This window comes from Aquarana catesbeiana, linkage group LG06 (genome assembly GCF_042186555.1).
Source record: "Aquarana catesbeiana isolate 2022-GZ linkage group LG06, ASM4218655v1, whole genome shotgun sequence".
NCBI lineage: Eukaryota > Metazoa > Chordata > Amphibia > Anura > Ranidae > Aquarana > Aquarana catesbeiana.
In genome coordinates, this window is record NC_133329.1 from 233171698 (window position 1) to 233188202 (window position 16505).

The 16505-nt window shown below is 41.7% G+C and overlaps 1 protein-coding gene and 1 non-coding gene across 2 annotated transcripts in view; one reads left to right on the forward strand and one right to left on the reverse strand.

Annotated features, from left to right (window-relative positions):
- Positions 1-492: 492 nt before the first annotated feature.
- On the reverse strand, positions 493-649 carry LOC141101836 (U1 spliceosomal RNA). Its single transcript, XR_012235032.1, has one exon. It is a non-coding gene; the product is annotated as a U1 spliceosomal RNA (small nuclear RNA).
- Positions 650-3042: 2393 nt separating this feature from the next.
- Positions 3043-16505, forward strand: part of CARD11 (caspase recruitment domain family member 11) — a 250592-nt gene continuing 237129 nt past the window's right edge. The window contains exon 1 of the mRNA XM_073633053.1: positions 3043-3223. The gene's annotated coding sequence lies outside the window, so the exon portion shown is untranslated. The remainder of the gene's footprint in view (positions 3224-16505) is intronic.

Below are 16505 nucleotides of genomic sequence, written 5' to 3' on the forward strand. Positions count from 1 at the left end.
ATCCCTCTAGTGATGCATCCTTTTCACTTTTCCCACTGCCTGTTCACACTGTTTGCCCATTTTGTAATCTTCTAAATAAGTACTCCCAAATCTTTTTTCCTCTGTAGTGCTGGCTAACACTGTACCACCAATGTTGTACTCTGTCAAGGGATTCTTTTTTTCTAGATGCATTATTTTACATTTAAAAACCTTGAACTGAAGTTTCCACTGCTTTGCCCAATCTTCCAGCAATGCCAAATCATGTTCCATGTTACAGACACCTCCAGGGATGTCAACCCTGTTACACAGCTTTGTGTCATCAGCAAAAAGACATATGCCCAACAAACCTTTAGTTACATCACTTACATAAAGATTAACTGATTCCTGCTTGGCTTATTGTATTATAACAGTGCGGCGGAAGTTCTTTTGTTCTGGGTGGACATCATTTGATTTCTTCTATAGAACGCACCTTGTGAGTGCCCCACGGGTCATGCACATGAACCTTTTTTTCTTTTAAGCATGAACGCAGTCCCCCACTACCACAAATTATGCAGTCGAGTTTCCTGCATTTGAGGAAATCGCAGGGCTCAGCACAGCCGGAGTGCAATGGCCGAGCCTCGCCCTGGGAGAACCACCTTCATGATCATGGCATCCAAGTCTTAGTCTGTAGGGTTCAATATTGAGTTGGTCCACCCTTTGCAGCTATAACAGCTTCAACTCTTCTGGTAAGTCTGTCCACAAGGTTTGTGGACTGGTCCAAATCATTTGGTGGAGGGGGGATTATGGTGTGGGGTTGTTTATCGGGGGTTGGGCTTAGCTCCTTAGTTCCAGTAAAGGGAACTCTTAAGGCGTCAACATACCAAGACATTTCGGACAATTTCATTCTCCCAACTTTGTGGGAACAGTTTTGAGATGGCCCCTTCCTGTTCCAACATGACTGTGCACCAGTGCACAAAGCAAGGCCCATAAAGACATGGATGAGCAAGTTTAGGGTGGAGGAACTTGACTGGCCTGCTCAGAGTCCTGACCTCAACCCGATTAGAACACCTTTGGGATGAATTTGAGCAGAGACTGTGAGCCAGGATTTCTCCTCCAACATCAGTGCCTGACCTCACAAATGCGCTTCTGGAAGAATGGTCAAACATTTCCATAGACGCACCCCAAAACCTTGTGGACAGCCTTCCCAAAAGAGTTGAAGCTGTTATAGCTGCAAAGGGTGGGCCAATTCAATACTGAACCCTACGGACTAAGCCCAGAATGCCATTAAATGTGTGTGTAAAGGCAGGTGTCCCAATACTTTTGACAATTTAGTGTATATACCATAATTTGTTGACGCCATAACGTTCCTATAGACTAAATAATATATACTGATTTGGGTTATTTGTACCAACAAAATACAGCAGCATACATTTTGGCCTAAATTTATGAAGAAAGATCATTTGTTTGCAAAATTTTATAGCATTTTTGGTCTTTTTTTATTTATTTAGCAAAAAATTAAAAAAAACTGTGGTAATCGAATACCACCAAAAGAAAGCTCTATTTGTGTGAACAAAATGATAAAAATTTAATTTGGGTACAGTACTGTATGATAGCACAAGTTCAATTTATTCTTTGACCATTCGGTCGATTACCGATCCTGTTACAGAACAAATGCTCACTGTGTGGTTTTATTCTTCTATATGTATCTAATATACAATAAAATTATCCTTATGCTGCTTCATGCCCAATTATGTTATAAGAATTATTTTGTACCTTTAAATTCCACGGATTTGACTTCACCCACAGTTTTCCTATTGAGGTAAATATCTGTGTCCACTATATGCAGAAGCTGCTGTGAACAATGACTCCACAAGCATACCGCCATCTCTAATTACAGTTACAGGGCATGGAGCAGATGTTACTTCATTGGCAAATTGTTTCCCTAAATCCTCCCCCAGTGCCTGTATTACTGCTTTTCTGCCAGTTTGAAAGTAACAATTACTAAACAGAAATTAGGTCAGTAAGTAGTTTAAATGGACATCACATTTTTTAAATGGTCCAGTTGGATTACATGAAATTTTTTAGGTGGCTACAGTTTAACTTATGTTTCTCAATATTTTATTTTTATGGTAATGAAACTTACAATGGATAGGGCAATTTGGGAAATGGTCAGTAAGGGTACATTCAAGCCTTTGCGTTTTTCTGTGTTTTAATGCATGTTAAATGGGCATGATCTTTGGACTATGAGTGTACGTAAAACTTAGAGAGTGTAAAAGTCATTAAAAGAGTATTTTTTTTAAAGAGTAAAGGTTTATTGAGGTTTTAAAGTGTATTTAAACCTTTACCTTGTAAAACTATTTAGTTTAAAAAAGAAATGAAAGGCAAAACATTTCTGTATAGAGCTAAAAAAAAATTATGAATACATTTTGAAGCCCTCACCATCCAGCAGTAATATGTGCAGTAATTACAAATTGGCATATATATATTTTTTTCTGGATCACTTACTTTAGTAAATTCAACACCTAAAAATGAAATGAGCACATGCGAAAGGTGCATTTTGTTGTATGTTAGAACACATATTTTTCAATGCAGTGGTGTGAATGCACTCACAGTAAAGCAAATTGCATATACACAAATAAAAAATACAAACAATTCAAATAAGTAATAGTTGTCAGGAATTTGAAAAAAATCAAGTAATCTTTTTTTGTTATACAGTTAGAAATGAAAGCGAAAACTGTTATTAACAGAAGTATGAATGCATAAAGAACATGAGCTAGGTGGAGAATTTTCCTTTGTCGTACACCTGCCTACTTTGTAACGGTGATTATGAAAAGGGTAGAGATACTGGCAGCCTAGTGCTCGTACTACTGTTTAAAAAAATGACTATATGGTAACGTTACAATAAGGAAGTGCTGTAATTGTTGAATGCCACAATATGATTTTAGTATTAGTGTTTTAGATCTGCAAAGGAAAAATTGGAAGTCATAAATACAGTATGGCTAGTATTTTTTTTATGTCTGGCTTCCTGTAGATTATGGGTTTATGGTTTCCTGTGAGCTTTTCTCATTTCCCTTTTCTTGCTCCTCCCTTTGAGACTGAGATCGCTTTTTAACAAACATTAGTTATACGACTGATCAGTGAATACTCCACATCTCTCCAAGAACAGGTGAAAGCTCTCTACATGCACACAAAGGATCATCAATGACTGTCCACTCTCACTATCGAATGTGTTCTTCTGGTTTTATCAGCTAGTGCTCTGCTAAAGGTAAGATCACTTGTATTTCATCGTAAGTGGTTTTTTTCTAGTTACAAATGAAGACGTAGAGAAGAGAAGGTGTGAATAGAAAAGTAAGTTTTCGGCATCACCTACAAGTCTGTGTTTGCTTTGAAAAAATTATCAGTAGTTGGAAAGAACAGGAATAGAATTACACATGTCCTATTTTTGTATTGTTAAGTAAATGTTCTGTAACTCTTCTGTATTGTTAAGTAAATGCAGGATCCGTAAACATAAAACTTAAGGTATGTACATACACGAGATAATCATCTACCGATATGGCTGATTCACTCCAATTGATAAAGACATGATAAATAAATACATTTTTGAGCAGTTTGTCATGCCCGCAGCTTAATCCCTACTGACTTATTTAAGAAAAAGAATCAATTACTTGAAATATATCTTCACTGCATACTTGGCTGAAACAAGCACATATGTCTATTCACAACCATATAATATCCTCCATCCACCATCTTATGTCTGTGGGTCTGTCTTACTCTTTTTCCATCTAATTTGCTCTTACATTGATATCGGAGAATTTACAGTACATGATCCAGATAATGCAATCAATTTATTTTGTAAAAATAACAGGTGCCAGACTAATGTGTATATTTCATATGCTCAGAGGGGCTGAACTTTAAAATACATATTTTAACACATTTCATTAGTTACAATATCATATATTAACAGGATTGAGTATATTTTAATACTGTTGATGAAAGCAGCAATATGTTTGGATTTTATGCTCCAGTATAAAAATAATAGAAAAAAAAATTTTGTCTTGTGATACAGCAATAAAAACCCATATACCTGTATATGGATTATTCCCAGTAAACGATTTCAAATTGATGTCATACTATTATTAAACTTTGACCATATATTAAAGAAAAGGTAATACCATCTGACCATTTAAATTAATTTTAGATCAACTTATACAGTGGGTGTAGAAAAGAATCACCCCATTTAAAATAATTACATTTTGTTGCTTTGCAACCTGAAATGAAGACAGACACACATTTGGTATTATCCAGCTGTATTTACTCAGTCCAACTTATAACATCCAAGTGAAAAATATAACACTAACATGTCAGAACTTTTTTTTTTTTTATACAAATTACAAAAAAGAATTACTGAGTTGGAAAAAGGATCACCCGCCTTATGTCAGTATTTTATTGGACCACATTTTTAATTTTAATTACAGCCTTTAGTCTGTTGGGATATGTCTCTACAAGCTTTGCACATCTAGACTTTGCAATATTTTCCCTTTCATCTTTGCAGAACTACTCAAGTTCAGTTAAATTTGAAGATAACTGTTTGTGGACTGCAGTCTTCAAGTCATTCCACAGATTTTCAATGGGGTTTAAGTCTGGGCTCTGACTAAGCCATGCAAGGACATTCACCTTTTTCTCCTTCAACCACTGTGTGGTCCTTTTTGCTGTGTGCTTTGGGTCATTGTCATGTTGCAAGGTAAATCTTCTTCCCATTGACAACTTTCTGGCAGAGGGCAGCAGATTTTCCTCAAGAATTTGATGGTATTTTGCCCCATCCATTTTCTTCTATCCTGATAAGGGCTCCAGTCCCTACTGCAGAGAAACACCCCCATAACAGGATATCACCACCTCCGTGCTTTACTGTAGAAATGGTGTTATTTGGATGGTGAGGTGTATTGGATTTCCACCAGACATATCTTTTTTGTGTTGAAGCCAGATAATTAAATTGTAGTCTCATCTGACCTTAACACATTTTTTCCACATGGCCTCAGAATCTTCAAGGTGCGTTTAAGGTGGTCAGATGAGACTAAAATTGAATTATTTGGTATTAGAATGGCAGCACTGTGCAATGCAGCAGGGCACTTATATTAGCTACATTTACAGATATTTTTCTTATAGAGTAAGGTGGTGATTTTTAATTGCTGAATTTGGTGCTTTGTCTAGGCTTCTCATTTTAAGTATAACTGAATTTACACTATAAACAACATACATCTGTACATATTCCTGCAACATTTAAAAATACCAGTATCACAGGTTACGATTTCAAAGGTCCTTTTTCCAGAAGTGGGGTCTTTTCTGTGTGTAAATACTAATGTACTTTGAAAAAGTTGTTCCTGGGAGATAGGCTGCTCATTCAGTGCACAAAAAACAAGAAAAATAGCCCTGGGATTTTAGATGAGGTGAGAGAGGTTTAGCCAATGTCCACAGCGAACACTGAGACAAAATCAATTTATTCATTTCAAAATGTTATGTAACGGAGCGGTAACAACAACGATTGTAAGTTACCAGGCATAATAGCCAATGTACACAACTATTATGCCTGGTAACTCACAATTATTGTTGTTACCGCTCCGTTACATAACATTTTGAAATGAATAAATTGATTTTGTCTCAGTGTTCGCTGTGGACATTGGCTAAACCTCTCTCACCTCATCTAAAGTCCCAGGGCTATTTTTCTTGTTTTTTTGTGCACTATTAGGGATGGAGGTGTCAGAGGGGTCACACCAGACCTTAATCTTCCCTTTTTTTTTGCTCATTCAGTGCAGTACACACCAGGGCTGCTGTCTTCAAACAGTGGATTGCAGTGGTAGTCAAGAGCCAAGGATGTAAAATTCATAGAAAACGTTACTGAAATTCTTTTCCTTTCTCAGCGTTAGTTAATGTGCTTATTAAAATACTTTCTTTGAGAATTGCATTGTACCAAAACTAAACAATGTTATATGATTGTATTTTTATTGGTTAGAGGTCAAAATCATTAAAAAGTTGAATCATCCCAAAAATTCATGTTTCCATGTTTCTGAAATGGAGTTTCAAAATACCCCCAGCTTATCATAGGCTCAATTCGGGACACCCCTCAGGCCTTCAATTGTTCTTGCCATCCCATGCTTATGTTAATTTAAAGTGGATTTTCAGCCTTAACCTAACTAGACTTAAAAATGCTCCCTCCCCATTCCTAACACCTATGCTGACTAACCTGTGTAAAAATGATGTACATACTTACCTATTTTAAAGCTTGTTCCGTCACGTAATTGTCTCCCCTGTGTTAGCCAACAGCGGCTGCAGGGGAGAGGAGAAAGTGCTGGCTGGGACACGGGGCCTATGGGTGACATCACCGCTCCCAGGCATTCCCAGCCATTGTTAAGCATTCTCTCCTCTAATCTGCTGACACAGGGGATCATTTTTATAGACCAGAGTAGGCTAAAAATAGTTAAGTATATACAGTACATCTTTTTATTTACACAGGTTAGCCAGCAAAGGTGTTAGGTGGGGGTGGGGGGGGACTTTTTCAAAACTAGTAAGGCAGGTTGAACAAAAGAAAATGCCCCAATTCCCCCCAGCCACACATTTCATGTGAATGGGGCATTACTCCCCCCCAGCCTTCCCTGCTGTCGGAATACAATGATCAGTGTTGCAGGCTATAGCCGGCGGCACTGATCACTTGGGAAAAACACAACAGACTGGTTGTACACAAGTCAATCTATAGACTTGTGAACAAGCAGCCCACCCACATATGGATTGAAATTCGGCCATACCCTGACCGAATTTCAATCTATTTGTGGCCGGCTTTAGGTTGAGGCTGAAATTTTACTTTAATCATATAACCATATTCAGCAAGGTCACACCCACAACTGGTCGTGAATTACTTTTGGGTATCCAGAATTTAGGACAATTGGGCCTTAAAGTTAACACCATGCAGAACTGATCATTCAAATTAGGGAGTTAAAGATTGTTGTAACATCTTATACCTACTAATGTATGATTAGGTTGGGAACTCTGGGAGTATGTATAATGAGGAAAAATAGATGAGTTTAGTGGTCCAGGGTGTGAGAAGTAAAATGTTGGTGTTTATTTAGAGGATGATTTGGGAGTAAATAAAGATATCAAGGGATTAGAGGAAAGCCAGGAGAGTGGATGATTTCGAGAATTTAATCCACAAACTCCATTTGGTAGGAAAGTGTTCATGTCTATCATTAACTTTTGTTAACAATTCTTCTATTCTCATAACAATACTTCTATCTGTTCCTATCCTTCTGAGGAGAGGGATGGCAACCTCCAATCATTCTCCCACATTTGACTGCTATTGAATAGTTAGATGTTAGATGCCTATATCCAAATTTAAACTATATTTTTCTTGGGTATAATTAATATGTTTTTAAACAGTTCTCACAATATATGCACTATTCGTTTTACAAATAAACATTTAACCCTAGTACACAAGGGCCGAATGTCTGGCAACATCAGCCGTGTTAACAAAAAAAACATCGAGATCCGGCCTGTGTGTATGGCAGCTTCTGTTGGACATGCATGCTGGAAAACAAGCGGCCGACTGGCTCCCGATCAGCGCTATCAGCCATTGGAGTGTTTTAGCAGGGGGGGTCGTCCCCCTGTCAAAGCACAACAGCTAAATGGGGGAGATCACTATACTAACATGGGATAGTTAGTACAATGGCTCCGACCGGAGCTGTAAAAAAAAACTCATGGTGTGTACTAGGCTTTAAAGTGTCACTAAAGGCAAAACTTTTTTTTCATTCTGGATAGAGTAAGGTAGGTTATAACCCATGTCAGGTTTATTTCTATCTTTGTCCCATTAGGGATATTTCCCTTCACATCCTGTCCCATAGCCAAAACAGGAAGTGAGAGGAAATCCAACCAAAGTGAGGGAATTCTGGGGTCTCACAGGGTAACTAGAACTATTCCTTTGGGGTTTTCTTTTACTTTTAATGATGAGGATTAACAGGACAAATAGAGAGAGTGAATCTCCCTAACAGGGACACAGACAGCAATAAAAACGTGACAGGTGTTCTAATCCCTCTCCACTCTATCCAAAATAAAAAAATGTTTTGCCACTAGTGACATTTTAATACAGGACAAATGATTCCCAGAGCACTGCAGGCTAAACAAAGACAACAGTAGCAGTTTGACTTGCAATGGTCTTTATCTTCTTTCTAAAGATGGCCATACATGGCTCATTTTTTTTGTTCAGCCAATAATCTGGATGAAAATGACTGAACCAACTTTTTCATCTACACAACTGAGGTGAATGGGGGAATCCTTTCTACTGTGCTATTGTATTTTGACAGTAGGGGGAATTCTCCACTGTCAGAATACACAGATCAGACACACTCCAGCCACTGGCTGCAGCCGCTGATTGAGCAGCTTTTTTTCCAACAGGTCCGTTCAGTTCAATGTGTAAATTGCATGTAAGGGCAAACGGGTGGTACCTCTGTGTTCCCCCTTCTCGTTGGGCACCAAGTATGGGTCACGTAGGAGGCCTACCCTGGGGTGGGTTCTTCTGGGCTATGCTAGGCACCTTGGATAGGGTCACTGCTTTACACATTGGAGTACCTTTGCAAGAGTAGACGACTGAACTCTTAGTAAACTCTCTTTATGTTAATAAACAGCACCACATTCACATGCATTTAGGAGGGACATGCAGAGACAATGCCCTCAACAAATGTCCAGTGGATCTCTGCTACCTCACTTCCAGTAACAGGATGGGGTCCTGTCGTGAACCTAGCGCAGACTCCATGCATGCACTTCCTTAACTCTTGATCTTCTATACCTGTGTACAGGTCTCTGTGGTGCTGATCTGCTCCTGTTGCTTTTGGAAGCTTTGCATGTGTTCCGGTACATTAAGCTTCTCCTATACGGCTCTACTATAAGGCTTGGGTCTCTCTTCTTCCAGTTGTCGGAGGAGCTGTTCAGGGGAATAGGGCAACACTCCTCTGTAACTGAGCTAAATGGTTAATCCTTGCTTTGTAATATACCAGACCTTGCAGTAGATAGGCATCTGGCAGCCATAGATACTTGTGCCCAGTTATTTATACAAGGGCTAAATCTGGCGCAGGTGGTGCTTATGCCTGAAGGAGACGAGGACAAGATACGGATAGCTCCGGTGGCAATTCCTCATCAAGGCCAAAGGCAAGACTTTTCCAGGACATCCCCTTGAGCCAGTCACAGGAATGAAGGAGCCAAAGTATCAGCAGAGTCTGTTTGGATAGGGCATATTCCAGCAACGGTGGGGGTAGGTGAATGACCGGCAGCGGAGAATCCAGAATAGAGGAACTGGTGCTGCCTGGACAGACTACAGCAGAAAAGTCCAGTATAGGTGAAGGCTGCAGCTCCTCAAGGATGAGCTCTATAGTGCTCTAGAAGCTTTCTCAACTGGGTAAGGTCTTCACTTTCGGTGACATGGGACTGCAGCTCAACTCCTGAGCCTGTGTCCAGAATCTTTTCCGGCAGTTCTGTGAGAGTATCAACTCCGGCAGTGGTGGTGGCCCTGGAAACGTCTCCCAAAGGAACCAGAGGGTTCCTCTTTAAATATGAGCTGGGAACAGCAGCGTATCACAGATGTGGCAGCAAGCCCAAAGGGCAAATGTGGCCAGACGTCTCTTGCAGGTGGAACAGAGGACACAAAATTCTTCTCGAGTGCCCAAATGACATAGGGCAAAGTCATAGACTTGTTGATACTGCTCCTCGGTATCAGTAATAGTTTCCACAGTACTAGTAATAGCTTCCACGGTAATTGTTGGCTAGCCAAGATGGTTGGAGACGGTGCACGTGGAGTATCTGCACATCCTTCCACGTCTGGTTGCTAAAAATGACCCTTATCAGGATATCCGCCAATCCGTTGAGAGGACCTTGTTCAGGAGTCAATCTGGAAGCAGGCATGTTTAGTTAGGTTCACTATTGCTGGGCAAGCCTAGAGAAGTTATAACTAGCTAACTAATGCCATGGTCCCTTTAGAGGTGGTCTTCAGGTGTATGCAGTAGGCATAGTCTCACGCTGGGAGCCAAAATGTATGGATGTGGAGGTGGGTGGTACTTCTTCCATGCTCCCCTCTGCATTGGGCGCCAAGTGTGGGTCACATGGAAGGCCTACCCCCGGGGTGGGTTCTTCTGGGCTATGCTAGGCACTTGGGATAGAATCACTGCCTTACACATGGGGTACCTTTGCGTAAACAGATGACTGCGCTCTAGTTAATTCTCATGTTAATATACAGTACACTACCATGGTCACTGTTGAATTTAGGAGCAACACGCAGGACTAATGCCCGCTCAACCTGTCCAGCGTATCTCCCCTACCTCATTCCCATGCACCTAGCACAGACTCCATGCATGCACTGCCTTAACTCTTGCTCTTCTGTACCTGTGCACAGGCTGAGGATCTCTGCAGTGCTGATCTGCTCCCATTGCTATGGGAGGCAGACTGCTCATGGGGAGAGTGCTGACAACAACACCTCCTGCAAGAGGATATCCCACCTGCCACATGTACACACTTTCAACAGGTTTTTAGAGAAACCTTTGTTACCCTTGGTAACCACTTGTGTTTTCATACTGTAATAACTCTTGTCATTGGCGGCCGGTCCACAAGAGTCACAGGGGCGCCGCCCCCCCAGTCCGCATTGCTGCCTCCCAGCTGGCATCTGTGTGGCCGTGCACTGTGCGGGGCGCCGGACCAATAGGTTTCTACCAAGTCCGTCACCCCCTCACAGGCACATGACCACATGCCAAGACCCCAATTGGCCAGTTTTACATTGTCCTCGGGGGGCAGTGCTCTGCGCCCCGTGCTCTCCCACTCTGCAATGTCAGCGAATTGGCATCGGCCATTCAGAGAAACGCCACCCTCTTCATAACTGACAGGTCAGCCGAGCCTGTAAGGCGGCGGGGATCGATGATGAAGTGTTGGGGAGGAGGAGGACACGTGACTTAACCCCTCGTGTGCCCGCCACTGTCAGCGAGACATAAAGGGAAAGAGGGAGGGCAGTGGTCATGTGACCAGTGCTGGGCATAGGGAGAGTGTGCAACATGTGTGACTCACTCAGCGCCGGGACAGGTAGACTAATGGCAGAACTATGTCCATGGAGTATGGATTCGAGATGACAGCAGCCCGGAGAGCGAGGGAGTAGAGACTGGAGGAGCAGCCTGCTTTACAGAAAGTCCAGGGGAACGCTGCCGTAGTGAGAGTGCAGACCCAGAGGGGGCCACCCGCGCCCCTCCAAAATCCTCCAGCACCATCCGCCACTGACTCTTTATACTGTTGTCTTCATACCCCAATGTGTTTAACTGACCCGAACTGTAGACAATGTGTGCCAGTTACTTGCATTACACCCCTTTAGTGACTTTAGACCAGGCAAAAACAATGTTTTTAAAAGCTTTACTGAAAAACATGGACATTTCAAATAACATTAGCAATAGTCTTTTCCTATCATCCCTAGTCCTTAACTAGTGGCTGCCCCAGCCTACCTGCACAGGATAGAGTCCACTATGGCAGAATTCCAGCATTTGGTGTCTTTTGGCATCTTGTAGCTCTCAGTGGAGAGTCTACTCTGTAGAGGTTCCTTATCCATAGGTGATTGGGACTTGGCAGAAGGCTGTGTGGACGAACCCTGGTAATGGCAACATGTCATGTAGTATGCGCACCCACTTATCAGCCCCTCCTGGAATAAGACCCCCGTCCCATTTTTATATAGTACAGGACCAGTGGGTCGGACCCAGGAAAACAGGAAAACCCACCAAGAAAGAACTGGGAAAGCTCAACTCACAGTATCCCACTGTAGATCCTCAAGCTTAGCTCCCAGCTACCTGCTTGACTTCTCACGCTTCACTCACAGCTAACTGCTGTATTTTTCAAGCTTCACCTATGCTACCAGCTGGGTTCCTCGAACTCACAGCTACCTGCTGAATCCCTCAAGCTTTACTCACAGCTACCCACTGTACGTCTTGGATGAGTTCTCTCCTGAAGCTTTCCCACTTACTTCACTGTCCCCTGGCTAGTGAAGCATCTGCTCTGGTACTCTTTCAGAACTCCATCTCTCGATCACCTGGCTCTCTCCAAATAATGTGGATGTGGATGGTTGTCCTCAGGACAGAACCATCCATGCTCCGGAGAATTTCCTGTGGCAGAGATTCCCTCCTTGGGCTTTCGAACCAACAGTTGTGACATGGACTGTAGAAGATAGATCCCCCTTGAGATCCGGGGTTTCCAGGACCAACCATCGTCCATTAAGGATCTCAGAGCTCGTTTGATTTGGTGTTACCGACATCCGAATCCACTCCTGTTGGTAAGCGTATTCCATCTGTTTATATTCCATGACCGTATAATCCACGACACACAGGAGAAGATCCCTACACCAGTTTAATATTCTACACCCAGCTCATGTGTGGGGACTTTCTTGTGTTTACCTATAGCTCTCCATTGGGATATTACCAGGATATACAAGAGAAGACTCCCACACCAGTATAACATCCACACCCAGCCTATATTTGGGACTTCTTTGTGTCTTATTTATAGCTATATATTGGGACACTACTACATCTCATTCAACACCGAACATTTTGTTTCATGTGTCATGCGTTCTAGTCATGTGTATATCTGTAATGATCATCATCATTGATGTGTTTCTTACCATCTGTTATCGGTATTAGCGCTGCATTTCACTTCCATTTCCATTTCCATTTTTTATTGGTCATATTTTATGTAGCTGCTTTTTTCATTGGGTTAGCGCAGTGTAATTTACATTTTTTCAATGTGAGGATCTACCTAATCAAACAGGTTTTCTACTTACTACATTATTTTTATTAGAGCTAAAGGATATTGATCAATCAGTTTTTACAGCTGGGAAAAGGGTTAGAACCTCCGTCATGTTTCTATTGCTGTCTGTGTTCCCACAACACAGATTCCACCTCTCTGTTTGACCTTGTGACCATTGTCACCAGATGGAAAATGATAGCATATTCTTAATTTTATTGTTGTCACTGGAACAGGAGATGAGGAGAAAACTTCTATTTTGATTACAACTGAGATGGAGACTGACAATTGCACAGTCGTGCGACATTGCACCCAAACAAAATTGATGTCCTTTTTTTTCCCACAAATAGAGCTTTCTTTTGGTGGTATTTAATCACCTCTTCGTTTTTTATTTTTTGCTCTATAAACAAAAAAAGACTGACAATTATGAAAAAAAAAACTAAATATTTTTTATTTTCTGCTATAATACATATCCAAAAAAAATATATTAAAAAAATAATTTATTCATCAGTTTAGGCCAATATGTATTCTTCTACATATTTTTGGTAAAAAAAATCTCAATAAGCGTATATTGATTGGTTTGTGCAAAAGTTATAGTGTCTACAAACTATGGGATAGATTTATGGACTTTTAAATTTTTTTTATTGTTTTAACTGGTAATGGCGGCGATCTGCGATTTTTTGTGGAACTGCGACATTGCGGTGGACAAAGTAATTACAGTGATCAGTGCTAAAAAAAAATGCACTGATCAATGTATAAATTACACTGGCAGGGAAGGGGTTAACACTAGGGGGCGATCATGGGGTTAACTGTGTTCCCTTTGTGTGTTCTCTGTGGGGGATGGGCTTACTGGGACAATACAGAGATCGCTGTTCCTGATCACTAGGAACAGCAGTTCTCAGTATTGTCCCCTGTCAGAATGGGGATCTGCCTTGATATTGTTTGCGCAATATTTCTACAATTTGATGTGCGACAATCGTGGCAAAATCGCACCACGTTTAGGGTGCCATTGAGAAATAATGGCATTGCAAACACGTCCCACGTTTTGCCACAATTCTGAATCGCAGGCAGAATTGCAGCGATTCCATCCACGATTCAAATTGCCCAGGTGTGAATGGAGCCTAAATAAGAAGTCTTTGCAAGTCACAATGAAATTTCAAAAGAGTAGTGCAGGAACCTCTTTCAAAGTAACTTGAGGTGCAACAATTTGAAGGGTTCCATTTCTGGCAATTGTGTGCGACTTGTCATGTGATTTTGAACGGTCAAATCACATGATAAATCGCACCAGTCTCAACTAGGGCTTAATTCAAAACTAAAGAAAATACAGTATGCTTTAGCTATAGATGTACCATAGGGCTAAAACACACCTCTGCAATTTTGTGTGTTGCAGTAATGCACACATTACATGAATTAGTGTATTGCAATGCCTCTCAACACACTAAGGCAAGGCAGCTCCAATGCACATGCAGTGCAGCACACTTCAAAGAATGCAAACAGCCCAAAAAATGTAAATGCACATTTTTTCAAGCACAGCAATCCAAAATGCTCAGTAGGGCACTATTAATCATTATGGTGTGTTGCATCAGAAATAACGCTGCATATTTATTTATTTGTTTGGTTCCTTCCTGTGTGTTAATGGAATACATTTTAATGCGTGACACAAAGCACATTGACACATGTGGGTTAACACAATGCACAGGAACAAAGAAGTGTGAAGGGGTTCTGAAAAAGATAACATGAACTTTAGATACATAACTGACACATACAATACTTAATTGTGAATATGGGAAGATGTATGTTGCCACAGATATAACAGCTAATTTTCAGCAAAGCAAGTAAGCGTTTCTCCACACAGAGCCGAGCAGAACGAATGTCACATCCATGCCCGTTCAGTTTATGCAGACCAGACATGGTCAGACCCTGCTGAGCTCTATGGACAGCCAGGGGTATATGGACTCCACTGTCTGGTTACATCAGGCTACTTCCAATACCTCCTCAGACTCTGAGGTAGGCAGGTGCAAATGGACACAGTCTGTTTACCCTTACCTGTCCATAGGGTTTGTGGACCCTCCGATCAGATCCACCTGAAAAAATGACAGGTGGACCTGATTGGAATGTCTATGTGAAAGGAGCCCTAAGGGACACTACGGTTTTGTTCAGCCCCTTTTCAACTTGAAAAGACAATCATAAACCAACAGGTGACACTCAGTTAATGATTGCACTAACATTTGATCCCCTGCTGACTGGAGCCTAGCAGGATGGATATCACATCTGTGCCCAATCTGTTTATGCAGAGCAGACATGGGCAGACACCACTGAGCTCTATGGGCAGCTGGGTGTAAGCAGACTACCCCCAATTTGGTCTGCCAAAATGTAAAAAGACGCAGACCTTTTTTCTTTTTTTCTTTTTTTTTTTTTGACTGGACCTGGTCGGACCAGAAGAGAGGCGGTGCAAACGGACACGTTCATTTTACATCCATCTGTCTATAAGGCTCCATGGACCTTCCAACTAGGCCACCTGAAAAACTGAGAGGTGGTCCTGATTGGAATGCCCATGTGAAAGGGGCCCTAAGGGACACTACAGTTTTGTTCAGCCCCTTCTCAGCTTGCAAAGGTGAGCATAAACCAACAGGTGACACTCGGTTAAAGAGGAAGTAAACTTTACTGACCTTTACCTATAGGTAAGCCTATAATAAGGGTTACCTATAGATAGTGTATATATCTCGTTAAAGTTCACTATTTAGGAGATGTTTACATTACATGCAGCCAGTGAAATCGCTGGAGCATGCACTCTGAAGGATCGGCCATCCGTGCCGTTCCTTCCGAACCAAGGTGGGTGATAGGCGGCTACCGCGTGCTTGCGCAGGAGTGACGTCATCGCGGCTCTGGCTAGTCACAGAGCCGGTGCCTGTGAACCCGGAAGAAGGGCTGGTGAAGATGGAAGCCCCTGTAGAGATGACATTGCAGCGCTGGAACAGCTTTGTTTTGAGGCGATGCATACTAGCACATTATGACTTTACCTTGCAGGGGGGAAAAAAAACACATTTATTGGTATACAACCGCTTTAATTGTTGTTGTTGCTCTACTATTTGATCCCACGCTGGTTAGAGACTAGTGGGATGTTTATCACATCTGTGTCCATTCAGTTTATGCAGAGCGGACACGGGCAGAAGGGTGTAAGCAGACTACCCCAATCTGGTCTGCCAAAATGGAAAAAGACACAGTCCTTTTCCCTTTCTTTTTTTTTTAAATGGACCTGGCCGGACCCAAAGAGAGGAGGTGCAAACAGACACAAGTCCATTTACACCCATCTGTCCATAGGGCTCCATTGACCTTCCAATCAAGACTGCCTGAAAAACTGAGAGCTGGTCCTGATGAGAATGCCTCTGTGAAAGGGGCCTAAGGGACATTACAGTTTTGTTCAGCCCCTTCTCAGCTTGCAAAGATGAGCATAAATGAACAAGTGACACTCAGATAATTGTTGCTCTAACAAATAACTCTATGCTGCTGTTTATCAGTTTTAGCCCTGGTTCACACTGACAACGGGAATCACACTGACAACGGTGCCATTGCCAACAATTGCCACCGATTTGGCATGCAATTTGACATGTCAAATCACATACCAAATCGCTCCAATGTGAACCAGGGCTCAAGCTTTCGTTCTCTGTCATTTTTAGGACACTTGAATACATGAAGCCTGTTCTTCAATAGCTTGAGTTGTCAGCATATGCTGCAGTTTGTTTATATGTACT